The sequence below is a fragment of the Lathyrus oleraceus genome, chromosome 5 (assembly GCF_024323335.1).
Source record: "Lathyrus oleraceus cultivar Zhongwan6 chromosome 5, CAAS_Psat_ZW6_1.0, whole genome shotgun sequence".
In the NCBI taxonomy this organism is placed as follows: Eukaryota; Viridiplantae; Streptophyta; class Magnoliopsida; order Fabales; family Fabaceae; genus Lathyrus; species Lathyrus oleraceus.
In genome coordinates, this window is record NC_066583.1 from 167,635,892 (window position 1) to 167,649,827 (window position 13,936).

General features: G+C 38.0%; 1 non-coding gene across 1 annotated transcript; it reads right to left on the reverse strand.

The window, feature by feature from the left end:
* Positions 1 to 321: 321 nt before the first annotated feature.
* LOC127088768 (small nucleolar RNA R71) lies at positions 322 to 428 on the reverse strand. Its single transcript, XR_007790586.1, has one exon. It is a non-coding gene; the product is annotated as a small nucleolar RNA R71 (small nucleolar RNA).
* Positions 429 to 13,936: the final 13,508 nt, after the last annotated feature.

Sequence of the window (13,936 nt, forward strand, 5' to 3'; positions counted from 1 at the left end):
CATTCAAGTATTGCTCCACCCGTAATCGAAGCAAACAACTTTGAACTCAAACCTTCACTGTTGCAGGCAGTGCAACATAACCAATTCTCTGGAAATCCTACAGAGGATCCTAACCTTCATTTATCCGTATTTGTCCAATACGTTGATACTGTTAAAGCTAATGGTGTCACTTCAGAGGCAATTCGACTTCGTCTTTTTCCTTTCTCACTAAGAGATAGCGCTAGAAGATGGCTTCAATCTCTTCCTTCCAACTCAGTCACCACATGGAACGAGTTGAAGAAAGTTTTTCTTGCTCGATATTTTCCGCCAAGAAAAACAGCTATGTTAAGAGCCCAAATAAATGGATTTAAACAGAAAGATAACGAGTCTCTTTTCGAAGCATGGGAAAGATACAAAGACATGATGAGACTTTGTCCACACCATGGTTTAGAAGACTGGTTAGTAATTCATACCTTCTATAATGGTCTCCTGTACAACACGAGGTTAACAATAGACGCCGCTGCAGGTGGTGCACTAATGAACAAACCTTATGCTGATGCCTACCAACTTATCGAAAGCATGGCTCAAAACCACTATCAGTGGGGAACCGAACGAACAATGGTGGAAAAACCTCAAACGAAAACTGACGTGTACGAGATAAGTAACCTTGATCATGTTAATGCAAAAGTGGATGCTCTGGTCCAGAAAATTGAAAGTTTAAATGTATCACCTCCAGCCACCGTAGTTGCCATAACTCAGAATTGCGAAGTCTGTGGAATCCAAGGTCACACTACTGCAGATTGTCAACTCCTAACAGGAATCCAAGCAGAGCAAGTAAACTATGCTCAAGGAAGCCCCTACTCGCACACCTATAACTCAAATTGGAAGAATCATCCAAATTTTTCATATAAGAGTAATAATGCTTTATACGTACCTGGACAATCTCCAAATCAAGCCCCAGCTATACCTCCGGGATATCAGAAGCCGATTCCATCCACACCTAACAATAACGCCCCTAGGAAATCCAACTTGGAAATCATGATGGAAAACTTTATAGCTTCTCAACAGCAAACCAATAAAGATTTCTTAAACCAGAATGTACACACTGGCGAACAAATTAAACAACTAGCAAGTAAAGTAGATGCCCTGGCTACTCATAACAAAATGCTGGAAACGCAAATATCACAAGTAGCTCAACAACAAGCGCCTACTGCTGCCCCAACTGGTACATTTCCTGGCCAACCCCAACCTAACCCAAGAAGTCACGCTCATGCAATTATACTGAGAAGTGGAACGGAAGTGGAAGGACCGTCTGACCCAAGGATAGAAAACCAAAACTCTAAAAAGTCAACTGAGGAAGAAAGTGAACCTAAGGAAAAGGAAGAGAGTAATAAGGAAACCGTAGAAAAGAAGGAACCTTATGTACCTCCACCACCTTATAAACCACCTATCCCTTACCCTCAAAGGCTTATTAAAACCAAAGATGCGGGCCAATTTTAAAAATTTGTCGACCTACTAAAACAATTAAACGTCACAATTCCGTTTACAGAAGCTATTACGCAGATGCCCTCATATGCCAAGTTTTTAAAAGAAATTCTTTCTAATAAAAGGAAACTTGAAGATAGCGAAACCGTTACACTCACCGCTGAATGTAGCGCTATAATCCAGAATATGCCTCCTAAACTTAAAGACCCAGGTAGTTTCTCTATACCCTGTCACATAGGAAAATTTGTCATTGACAAAGCCTTATGCGATTTAGGAGCCGGTATTAGTGTTATGCCTTTATCCATATGCAAGAGACTTGAAATGGGAGAATTAAGACCAACTAAAATGTCTGTGCAACTAGCAGATCGTTCCATCAAATATCCTGTAGGAATTCTTGAAAATGTTCCAGTGCGCATAGGTCAATTCTACATTCCAACTGATTTTATAATTATGGATATTAGAGAAGATGAAGTTACACCCATTATACTGGGAAGACCGTTCTTAGCAACAGCCGGTGCAATCATAGATGTAAAACGAGGACGACTCACTTTTGAAGTAGGAGAAGAGAAAATTGAGTTCATTCTTTCCCAATTTTTGAAAGCACCTGCAATAGAAGATACATGTTACTTCATGGATATCATCGATGAATGCATAAAAGAAACGGAGTTAGAAAAAGACAGATCATCTGACTATCTTGTAGAAGACAAACTTAACCAATGTTTAGCAATAACACCGGACCCTACGCAATGCCTTAAGAAACCAACCTTAGACCTGAAAACACTTCCCAAGAATCTGAGATATGAATTCCTAGACTTAGAGCTTGAACGACCAGTGATAGTTAATGCTGACCTAGGAAGACTCGAAACAGAAAAACTCCTGCATATCTTAAGAAAATATCCAACCGCACTAGGTTACAACATCACCGATCTTAAAGGAATAAGTCCCTCTATTTGTATGCACCGCATCATGTTAGAAGAAGATTGTAAAACTTCTAGGGAACACCAGAGGATACTAAACCCAATCCTGAGTGAGGTAGTGAAGAAGGAAATAACCAAGTTATTAGAGGAAGGTATCATATATCCTATATCTGATAGCAAATGGGTTAGTCCTGTACACGTAGTACCAAAGAAAGGAGGTGTAACAGTCATTGAAAATGAAAAAGGAGAAACTATAACCAAACGAATCGAATCGGGATGGAGAATGTGCATTGACTATAGGAAACTAAACAAAGCAACCTGAAAAGATCATTTCCCTTTACCATTCATTCACCAGATGTTAGAACGATTAGCAAAACATTCTCATTTCTGCTATCTAGACGATTACTCAGGTTTCTTTCAAATACAAATTCATCCTGATGACCAAGAAAAGACAACGTTCACGTGCCCTTTTGGTACCTTCGCTTATAGACGAATGCCGTTTGGCTTGTGTAATGCTCCTGCAACTTTCCAAAGGTGCATGATGGCAATATTCGCCGATTTTCTAGAAAACATCATGGAAGTATTTATGGATGACTTTTCCGTATGCGGACAAAGCTTTGAAGAATGTCTTGAAAACCTAGAGAGAGTTCTAGAGCGATGTGTAAAAGTAAACCTAGTACTTAATTGGGAAAAATGCCACTTTATGGTACAAGAAGGAATTGTTTTAGGACACATCATCTCAAACAGAGGAATTGAAGTAGACAAAGCTAAAATAGAGGTAATCGAAAATCTTCAACCCCCGAAAACTGTGAGAGAAGTACGAAGCTTCTTAGGACATGCCGGTTTTTACCGACGATTCATTAAAGACTTCTCTAAAATAACTAAACCTTTAACCGGCTATTAATGAAAGATGCTGAATTCATATTCGACAATAAATGTTTAGAAGCATTTCAAACGCTTAAACAAGCACTGATCTCCGCACCCATAATGCAGACACCAGATTGGAATGAACCATTCGAAATAATGTGTGATGCCAGTGATTACGCTGTAGGTGCTGTTTTAGGACAACGAAAGGATAAAAAGCTTCATGTTATATATTACGCAAGTAGAACTCTAGATGAAGCACAAATGAATTACGCCACAACCGAGAAAGAACTTCTAGCAGTAGTGTTTGCGCTAGATAAATTTCGTTCTTACTTGGTCGGAGCCAAAATAATCATCTACACTGACCACGCTGCTATCAAATACCTCTTAACTAAAAAGGATGCTAAACCTAGACTCCTAAGGTGGATCCTGTTGCTACAAGAGTTCGATTTGGAAATCAAAGACAAGAAAGGAACTGAAAACGTAGTAGCAGATCACCTCTCTAGACTTGAGAACCTTGAACCGGAAAGAACATCAATTAACGATGATTTCTTGTACGATAAGCTTATAGCTACTTTAGAAGAAAATAATGCTGATAAACAGGTAGAAACCACCTTAGCTATATCTGTTACACCGTTGTACGCTGACCTCGTCAATTATTTAGCTGCCGGAATAGTTCCACCTACCTTATCCTACCAACAGAAGAAACGATTCTTCTATGACATAAAACATTATTACTGGGATGACCCCTTACTTTTTAAAAGAGGCCCCGATGGTATTTTCCGTCGGTGTATACCCGAAGAAGAGGTAGAAAATATAATCCAACACTGTCACTCCGCTCCTTATGGTGGACATGCAAGTACATCCAAGACCTGCTCTAAAATCCTACAAGTCGGTTTTTATTGGCCAAGTATATGGAAGGATGTACATGCAGCTATTAAGAGATGTGATAGATGTCAACGCACAGGAAACATATCTAGACGTGACGAGATGCCACAAAAGGGCGTTTTGGAAGTAGAGATTTTCGACGTGTGGGGAATAGACTTCATGAGACCTTTTCCATCCTCTTTCGGTAACAAATACATACTCGTGTCAGTTGACTACGTATCAAAATGGATTGAAGCTATAGCTTCTCCAACAAACGACACACGAGTAGTAACTAGACTCTTTAAGAATATAATATTTCAAAGGTTTGGTGTCCCAAGAATAGTAGTCAGTGATGGTGGATCGCATTTCATATCCAAGGTACTCGAAAAACTACTGCTTAAGTATGGCGTAAGACATAGAGTAGCGACACCTTACCACCCTCAAACCAGTGGGCAAGTGGAAGTGTCTAACAGAGAAATCAAACAGATACTAGAGAAAACAGTCGCCACTTCAAGGAAAGACTGGTCATTGAAATTACCAGAAGCTTTATGGGCTTACCGAACTGCTTACAAAACTCCCATAGGGACAACCCCATTTAAGCTAATTTATGGAAAATCTTGTCACCTCCCGGTAGAATTAGAACATAAAGCCTATTGGGCTATTAAAAATCTAAATTTAAACTATAAAGCCGCCGGTGAAAAGATAATCCTTGATATAAGCGAATTAGAGGAACTCAGAAGAGACGCTTACGAAAATGCCAGAATCTACAAAGAAAGAACAAAACAATGGCATGACAAGCGCATATCAAGGAAAATCTTCAAACAAGGCGATACAGTCCTTTTATTTAACTCCAGGCTAAAGTTATTTCCGGGAAAACTACGATCTAGATGGTCAGGTCCTTTTCAAATCACCAATGTTTTTCCCAGTGGAGCAGTAGAAATTAAAGGCAAATCTATGGAACCATTTACCGTAAACGGGCAACGTCTAAAACATTATCACTATGCAGAAAACACTGAAGATTCGCAAGTCTTGCACTTAGACGAAATGCCTCCAGAACTTATAGATTATAATTGATAGTTTTTATGTCGAGCTTGCGACATTAAACAAAGCGCTTAGTGGGAGACGACCCACAAATATTTTTATCATTTTCTTCTATTATCATTTTTATTTTTCTATTTCTTCCTTAATTATTCTTTTAATTTTTGTTTAGTATTCATTCTTAATTTATTTTAATTTATTAAAAACTTTTCTCTTCTTTCGGCATTTGGCCAAATCCTGACTAAAACTCTTGTTTTTCTTTTTCTCTAGCTAACACTAACCTGATGGGACATATTGATCGTATGGGTATCAAATTCAGAGGAACAGCTCAGAAACAAAAGTTTGAGGAACTAGCCACGAGAGAGATGCTACCTAGTCTGTATGCTGATGACTGGGCAATGACTGCCCTTGGACTAAGACAAAGTGTCCTGTATTTGCTGAATCAGATAGGGTGGGAAACCGCTCCTATCCGTAGACAATTTGTCACATACCGGAGACTGACTCTAGAATTCCTTAGTTCTCTGATCTATCTACCCAGCCATGGAAAAGGAATAAGCAGAGGTTTTATCCAGTTCAGAATGTTTAACATGGAGTACCAATTTAATATTCAAGATTTTACCAACCTTTTAGGTTTCCCTACATCCTTTGACACATTCACAGTGAGCCAAGAAGAACTTTTTGAATATAGAGAACTTGAACACTTTTGGGGTAACTTGATTGGAAATGACGATCCCGAGGAACATGAGTTTCTCTCTGGAAACATACATAACCCGGCCTTCCGTTATTTCCATAAGATCCTGACCCACACCTTATTTGGGAAGAAGCCAAACAGTACCACAGTTTCACGTGATGAACTCTTCATCATATTTTGTGCTTCCCATAACCGTCCAGTAAACGGTGCCACTTTTATGTTAGCAAATTTGGACCACCTTATCCAAGATGAGCGAGCACCAATTCGAATAGGCGGTTTGTTAACCATGATTGGTAATGCTATCGGATTACGTCAGCCTATGCTTGACTTAAGCCCTTTTTGTGGCATTACTACTATGAGTATACCCTTCCTCTTCAACACTATGTTTATAGCAAACATAGGATCTGATGAGTTTGAGCTTATAATTGATAACCAAGTTCTTTGCCTATTCACCATGCCCGATCCTAGGACCAGTGTTCATAACCGCAGTAACTGGCTCTACAATCTGAACGAAACCCCCTCTCCTGCTAGATCCACTGAATCCATCCAGGACTATGAGATCTGTGATGACCTGATTCCTTATGCTGAATCAGACCCTCAGACACCCTCTGGCTATTATGATATTGATCCTCCTCCTCAACCTGTTCAGACCGAAGAATCGGCAATACCCGGCCTTAGACATCATATGCCCGGAACTGATTATAACACTGCCATTGAAGCCTTGATGTCAGAACAAGACGCCCTCAGAGAAGAGTTCACTAGCTTGAGGCACGAATTTCTGGGATACATGAATAGTATGACAAACCAGTTTCACGAGTTACTATACCGTGTTAACTCCTTTGCTCCTCCGGCCAGAGATCGTGCAGATGGATAGAATTTATTTTTCTTAGTTATCTAGTTTTAGTTAGTTTTATTATCTAATGTCATTTAAATTCATGTTCGTATTTGTTTCTCTTTCGCAATTTTTGTTTTTTTTCTTCCAATGTTACATTATGATTATTTTATTGAAGCTATTTATTTATTTTATTATGTAATATCTATTATGCTCTCTACTGTTGCTGCCTACATAAATTATTAAGAACATAATACATTTATGCACTATTAAACAAAGTAGAATAGCATGCAGGAAAATTAAATAGCAAAATAAAATAATCTGAAGCAAAACAAAATAAATAATAAAAAAATAAATTACCAAAGTTATTCTGAAGAACGCTAGCTGAAGCCATGCCAAAAAGACTGTGTGACGAGCGTCACACAATCTATGACGGACGACACGCCAAGTACTTGTTACGCCCGTCACGCCCCTGTGACGAGCGTAACACCTTTCTGACTAGGTGAACGTTACATAGCCGTTGGAGACGAACGTTACACCCTTTCAACTTTTTACCTTCCCCATTTATTTCCATTTAACCCACATTTATTCACTTTTCAACCACCTCTTCTCCAACTTCCAAATTCTTTTCCTATAAATACCCACCAAACCTTCCTTCATTCACCACAAACCACTCTCTAATATCAAATACATTTTTTTTCTTTATTACTCCTTAAATTCATTCATCAGTATGGCGGGAAATCAGAATTTCGGAAATATCATCTTCCGATCCGAAGATGAAAACTATCAAAGGGAGCAATTCGAGCGCTTTCAACAGCGAGGTGTCGTCTCTACCAGGTATCCTAATTCAACTTGTTTACAACAATTAGGATTACTTCAAGGTATCGAGTGGATGCTCCGCCTTGCCGATCTAACCTTTCTATGCACGCATAATCAACCCACCTACCCATCCTTAACCTTAGAATTCTTAAGTTCATACGCGTACAACACTCCCGCCGGTGAGGACGAATTCTTAACCGGTACCGCAACCTTCCGTATGTTCAACACCGAGTACTCCTTAACCCAAAACCAATTGAGTACCATGCTACAATTCCCCATAGAAGGTCAAGTCTACCCCAGAATCCCTCCAAACCTAAACTGGAGCACAGTTGCTGCTTTCGACCTCTTTAGGAAAATATCTGGTGTAGATGTCAACAACTGGGAAGAGCTCCTTGTTTCCCATATACATAACCCAACTATCCGGTACTTTATCCGCACCCTACAAAACACCGTTTTTGGAAGACCGAACAACAGCAAGGTCAACGCAAAGGAACTCTTCTTCCTCGAATGCGTCTTCGAACCGCAGGCTAAGGTAAACGCCGCCTCCTTCCTATTTCATCATATCCGCACCTTATGTGCTAGAGGTCGTCAACCTTTTGTAATTGGTGGATTAATCACCACCATAGCACTTGGCTTAAACCTAGGGGACCGACTCCAAACTTTAGAATCCTTACCTCCCCTCTTTATGGATATCAGCTACTGTCGGTCCAGCCGCCTAATAAAGAACAGAGTAGGCGGAAAATATTACCTCATGGTGAATAACCAGGCAGTCCCAAGCGTTGTCCTACCCAACATTGCCTTAACCGATGTCACCAATCCCAACCGCCACCTCTATGATCTGAATGCTCCCGAAGCTACCGAGCCTTCACATACAAACCCGTCTGCAGACGAGTTCGAAGAAATGGAGCAAGGTGATAACGCTCCTGAACAACAATCAGTCCCGCTCAACCCTTCCGATACTGCAGCTGACCCATCCTCCCGACGTCGTCGACGAAGAAGGCCTGCAACCAACGACGACATCATGGATGCTATTGATGGTATGCAAGCACAGAATCTCGAAATGATGCAAATGATGCGCCAAATGCAACAACAGCAGGAAGAGAGGAATGCCATAACCGATCAGCGGTTCACTGAGCTGTTTAGCAGGTTCGACAACTTAAACTTACGTCAGCGTTCACCAGGCCCAAGAACAAGAGGCGGAAGGCAACCTTAACTTTAGTTTTTTTTCCTTTCTTTTTGTAATTCATTTTTTTCCTTCAAACATTGAGGACAATGTTTTATTCAAGTATGGGGGGGAAAACCATGTTCTTTCTATCCTCCTTTTTCCTTTTCAAGTATGTATCTTTCTTTTCATTGTTATTTCCCTTATAAAAAAAATAAATATATATATATATATATATATAATAAAATAATATTTCTTATTTAGATTTATTTTAAGTTAAGTCCCAAATGTGAAAACCTTCTATTATCTATTCCCCTCAATTTCCATGAGCCATAACAAAAATTCATCACACTCAGTAAGTATAAAGGTCGCTCATTTTATCAAACTTGAGTGAAATCAAAACAAAAATTATTACCATAACAACGCTCTAAGAACCTCAACATGTCAGATCAGGATAAGTACCTATTATACCAATCCCTTGAACTTTTAGTTTTATAGTAACCCCGAGTAGTTTATACGAGAAGTCAGCACCATCTCAATAGCAAACTACGTGGAGAGCCGATGAATATAAGTGAATGATTCCCATAGTAACAAAAAATAAAATAAAATTATATATATATATCAGGAAATGCACTAATTAAGTTAGGTGATCCTTACCAGATCATTTAATCTAAAGGTTGTAGATCATACAAAAGCATAAAGATCCATTATGAGTTGGTTCAGCAGGTATCTGGTACTGAACTTGGTAGGGCGGACTACGGTCCGATCCCCCGCAATTTGCAATTGACTGAATAACAAAGTTATCCGACTTATGTACCAGAACTTCTAGCAAAAAAGGGATCAGAATCACTAACCGGTTACTCCACTATGTGCGCGAAAAGATAAAGGGCTTAATGTGATTTCGCTAGAATGAAAACGGGTGAAATAAGAGTAAAGGAACTAGGATAGCTATAATGGCATTACTCGAACTGGTTTGCATAAGGTGAGGTTATCTGAGGTTGTGACGGTGGTTGTTGATGTCAAGATTAAAACCAAGTTACTTCTAAACAAGTTTTACATGCAACCTAGTACGAATTGATGTGTGTTTTGAAATTTCATCTGGCTAAAATTTTTAAAACAAGTTATATACTGTATTTTGCTTGAGGACAAGCAAAGATCTAAGTATGGGGGAGTTTGATAACATGAAATTATATCACATTTTAGGACTTAATTCAATTAAATTATATTATTATTTGCTTCAATTTATTTCATTTTACTCGATATTACTCGGTATTTCCTTTCTATTTATCTCAGGTAGTTTATTTGAAGCACAAGTAAAAAAAGGGAAGAAAAAGAGGTGCAGAAAGAAGTTTTTGGAAACAAATATCAAAAGCCAAAGCCCAGCCCAAAAAAGGCACAGGCGATGTGCCTGTGACGAGCGTCACAAGGGCTGTGACGAGCGTCACGCCTTGCACACTCCTGTGACGAGCGTCACACATGGTGTGATGGACGTCACACCATTCCCCTATATTTTTGCCTTCAGAGACGTTGAGTCCTATTTGCACGCCTAACCCTTCGTTACGTGAAGACCCCTTGACGCGGACTACTTTTGGGAACCGTTACAGAAAGTACCAGTATAAATATCAGCTTTGCAAACCCTGCAGCGGTTCGACGGTTCCACGCTTCCACACTTTTTCCAGCTTTCGCTTTTTCGCATTTTTCTTTTTCCAACAGCTTAAGCATATTTTTACAGTACTACTTTTACGAGTTTTATATTATTTTCTTTTCTAGCATTTAATTAATTTTTCGCACAATAGTTTCTACACCGGAAACTATTGTGTACCTTTTACCGGATCTAACCTTACGTTAGAATCTAGTTTTTTTATTCCTTCGCTTTTATTTTCCTGCCTGATTGAAGAATTCAAGAACAGATCTAACCGACCTGTGGTGGAGTGTTCAAGACTGCTATTTAATTTCTCAGGTTCTTTAATTATTGTTTGAATTCATATATGCTTTGTTTTATTGTTTATTTATATTATTTGCTTGAGATGAATCTGTTTATGCATGATATTTATTTAAGTCTGTTTAGTATGTCTGGCTAAATTACTTAGGTATCGGTATGTAAAGTAAGCGGAATGAAGGAATCAAAACTGAGTTGGTCAAATTAAGTTTAAAATTAAAATCACTCTTTTTACGGTCTCAACTTACAGGTTTAATAACAAAGTTTTTGTACGAAAGTAAACGACATAAAGAAGTTAAAAGCAATAGAGCGAGAGTTTGAGTTTTTGACTGGACAGTGTAAATTGGACATTAATTCTAGATCAGGGCGAGAGCAATTTTTAGAGTTAATTAAATTCTAACCTTTTTCAAAAAGTATTTTTAAAGATTGAATGTGAGGACGAGAGTTAAGCATTTGAATTTAATTATATAACCTAAGTCAACAGAGCGAGAGTTTGAGATAAGGGTGTTTAAACGATTAGTGTTTTCTTAAAAAGAGTTTCTACGGATTCTATTGTTTTCAAAAAGTGGTTTTTGACTTAACTATAAGTGACAACTACGTTAATATAAAATCATAGTTTATTCAACAGAGCGAGAGTTTGAGATAAAACTTTTAATCAAATGCGTCAACTGAAAAGATTTATTTTAAAACCAAGAAACCAATAAAGAATTGATTCCCTAATTACGACGAATTACATACCGATATCCGCTTATTAGATATTTAATCTAGATCTTATTTTAGATTTAGCTTTTCCCCCAAACAATCAAAGTATTACCTGCCTTAGCTTTACGAAGTAACCTTAGATAACGGTATATCGATTCATAAGTCCCTGTGGGATCGATATCTTTTAAAACTACGCGATAGAACTGTGCACTTGCAGTTTGTACCCCAAATTCGACTCATAAAGTCGCGATCATTGGCAAAAAAACTGAACTGGCGATGCATGACGGGTGCCACACTGTTGACGGGTTGTTTCTCATGCTGGTGATAACTGTCTTCTTGCTAACGCTCATCCCGTCACCCTGCTTAGGCATTCCTTCTTTGTTTTATTGACTTTTGCGGACAGGTTGACCTCCATTTGGGGGTGACGACCGTCATGACAGTCAAGGACCCGTCATGACAACAAAAATCTTGCATTTTCTTCCCGTTTTCGTCGTTTTTCACTATTTTCTCGGCAGAAGCCTCCAACCACTAAGTACCTGAAATAAGCATAAATTACCTGCATAAAACCACAAAAATACATAAAAATAACATAAAAATGCTTGTGAATTGAGTCAAATATACTATATGTTTTCGTGTTATGAACCATCACTTTGGATGACGTCTCATGCCTCTTGCATCTTCTAATTAGGGGGATATTACTGGATCGCGGGAGGATCGAGCGAGAGGATGAGGTCGGTTTGATGATTATTCTGTTGGGGGTTGACCCTGGTAAGGAGGCGGAGGAGGCAACTCACACTAGAGCAGCTCATGCACTATTTAGTTTTTTGTAAAACCTTTATAACGAATATGCGAATGAGGCTTTGGATGTCATTCGTGACGATGTGCAGGTTGAGTACCACCAGCATTGTGCATTGAGGTGTTACCTTTTATTCTTGGTTGACACGTCCATGTTTGTGGACAAAAGTGCAACATATGTCAATGTGATCTACCTCAAGTACTTCACAGACATGAGTGAGATTCACAAGTATAACTGGGGGACGCATGTTTGGTCTACATATACTGGAAGTTGGGTGAGGCTTGTCTTTGGAAGACAAAGCAGACGACAGGGTGTTGCACGCTGCTTATCGTAATTTCTTGTTACCAATATTTTCATAATTCATTTGTTACACTTGTTAATAATATTATATCAGAACAATTTTAAGGGATGAATCATCTCACATTTCCCTCGCATCACCGGGTTTGAAGTTACACCTGACTACATAGAGAATTGGCCTCGTACATTTGCTTTTGTTCTGTACTTAAGAAATGGTGCGATCAAGCCATTCAAAATCTCTCTTGACCGTATGGTACCAGATGATGTTTGCTTTTGCCTATATGAGGGTCACCGCCAGACACATCAGTTTGATGTCATTTCCTTATACTCCGGTTGACTGGGATTTTGGAGCATCTGTTATGTATCCCTATCTGCCTGAGCGAGTGATGCATCTTCGGACCGTGTTTTTAAAAAAAAATGTGATGATCACAAAATAACGCATTTTGATTGTGATTTAGATATCTCCAAATGCATGAAGAGTAATTTTGAATTTTCAAAAGTGTGGTATGCTTATATAAGGATCTAATGAATAATCCCCTAATATTTTATGTAGTATTATTATAGTGGATCAATTCAATATAAATATTATTTATAATATATAATTATGTCAAATTTATTCTTTATCCATATACCACAAGAGGTGATTGTTTGGCTACCTATATAATAATCTTCACTTCACAATGAAATTTGACTACAAATATTTTTAAAATAGTGTCATTAAATTTAGTGAAGTGTCACCATTAATTCATTTATCTAATAGGCAAGCTATTTTAAAAACTTTATTGCTTAAAAGGACAAAAATATTATTATTATTATTATTATTAATTCAGGACAAATATTAATTTCTAATTAAACTATTTAAAATATATAATAGGAATGACAATTAAACCATCACCACAAAGTACCTGCAAACATTACCACTAGATAAAAATTCTCAAAATAGATAAGGATATTGGTACGGACAACTACTCATTAAAATAAACCGATATGAGTGCGGATACAAATATTTAGTATTCACTCTACCACGTATCCACACAATATATATTAATATATTTTTATATTTATTATTACATACATACGTTAATTTATCAATTTTATAAAATATATCATTATTAATTATTAACATGATAGTCATGGATGTGCAGTTAACAAAGTTAAGCATATCGAATGTAGTAGAGTATCATGGCTGTTGTGCTATTTTATTTTGTTTACAAATTTGGTTGTGCAGCACATCTTGTTCTACAACAAATTTATGGTTGAACCACTAAAGATGCTTTTAAAAGTTTTTTAAAATTCAACCTGCGTATCACAAGGATTTGTGTATAGCTGGATTAAAGAGGTTGTTGAAGGATTAGGTAGAGGTTGTTATTACCTGAAGCTGAAAATAGGCGTGGAGTCAGGAGCGTCAGTATAGAAACGATTTTCATCATCCTAAAAGAAAGAAATTAAACTCGTGTGTTTTTCCTAATTGGAATGGTAGTGAACCTAACCTAATTTTTATCATTGACAATGGCAACCCAGGACGACGGTAATTAATCGAGTGAAAAT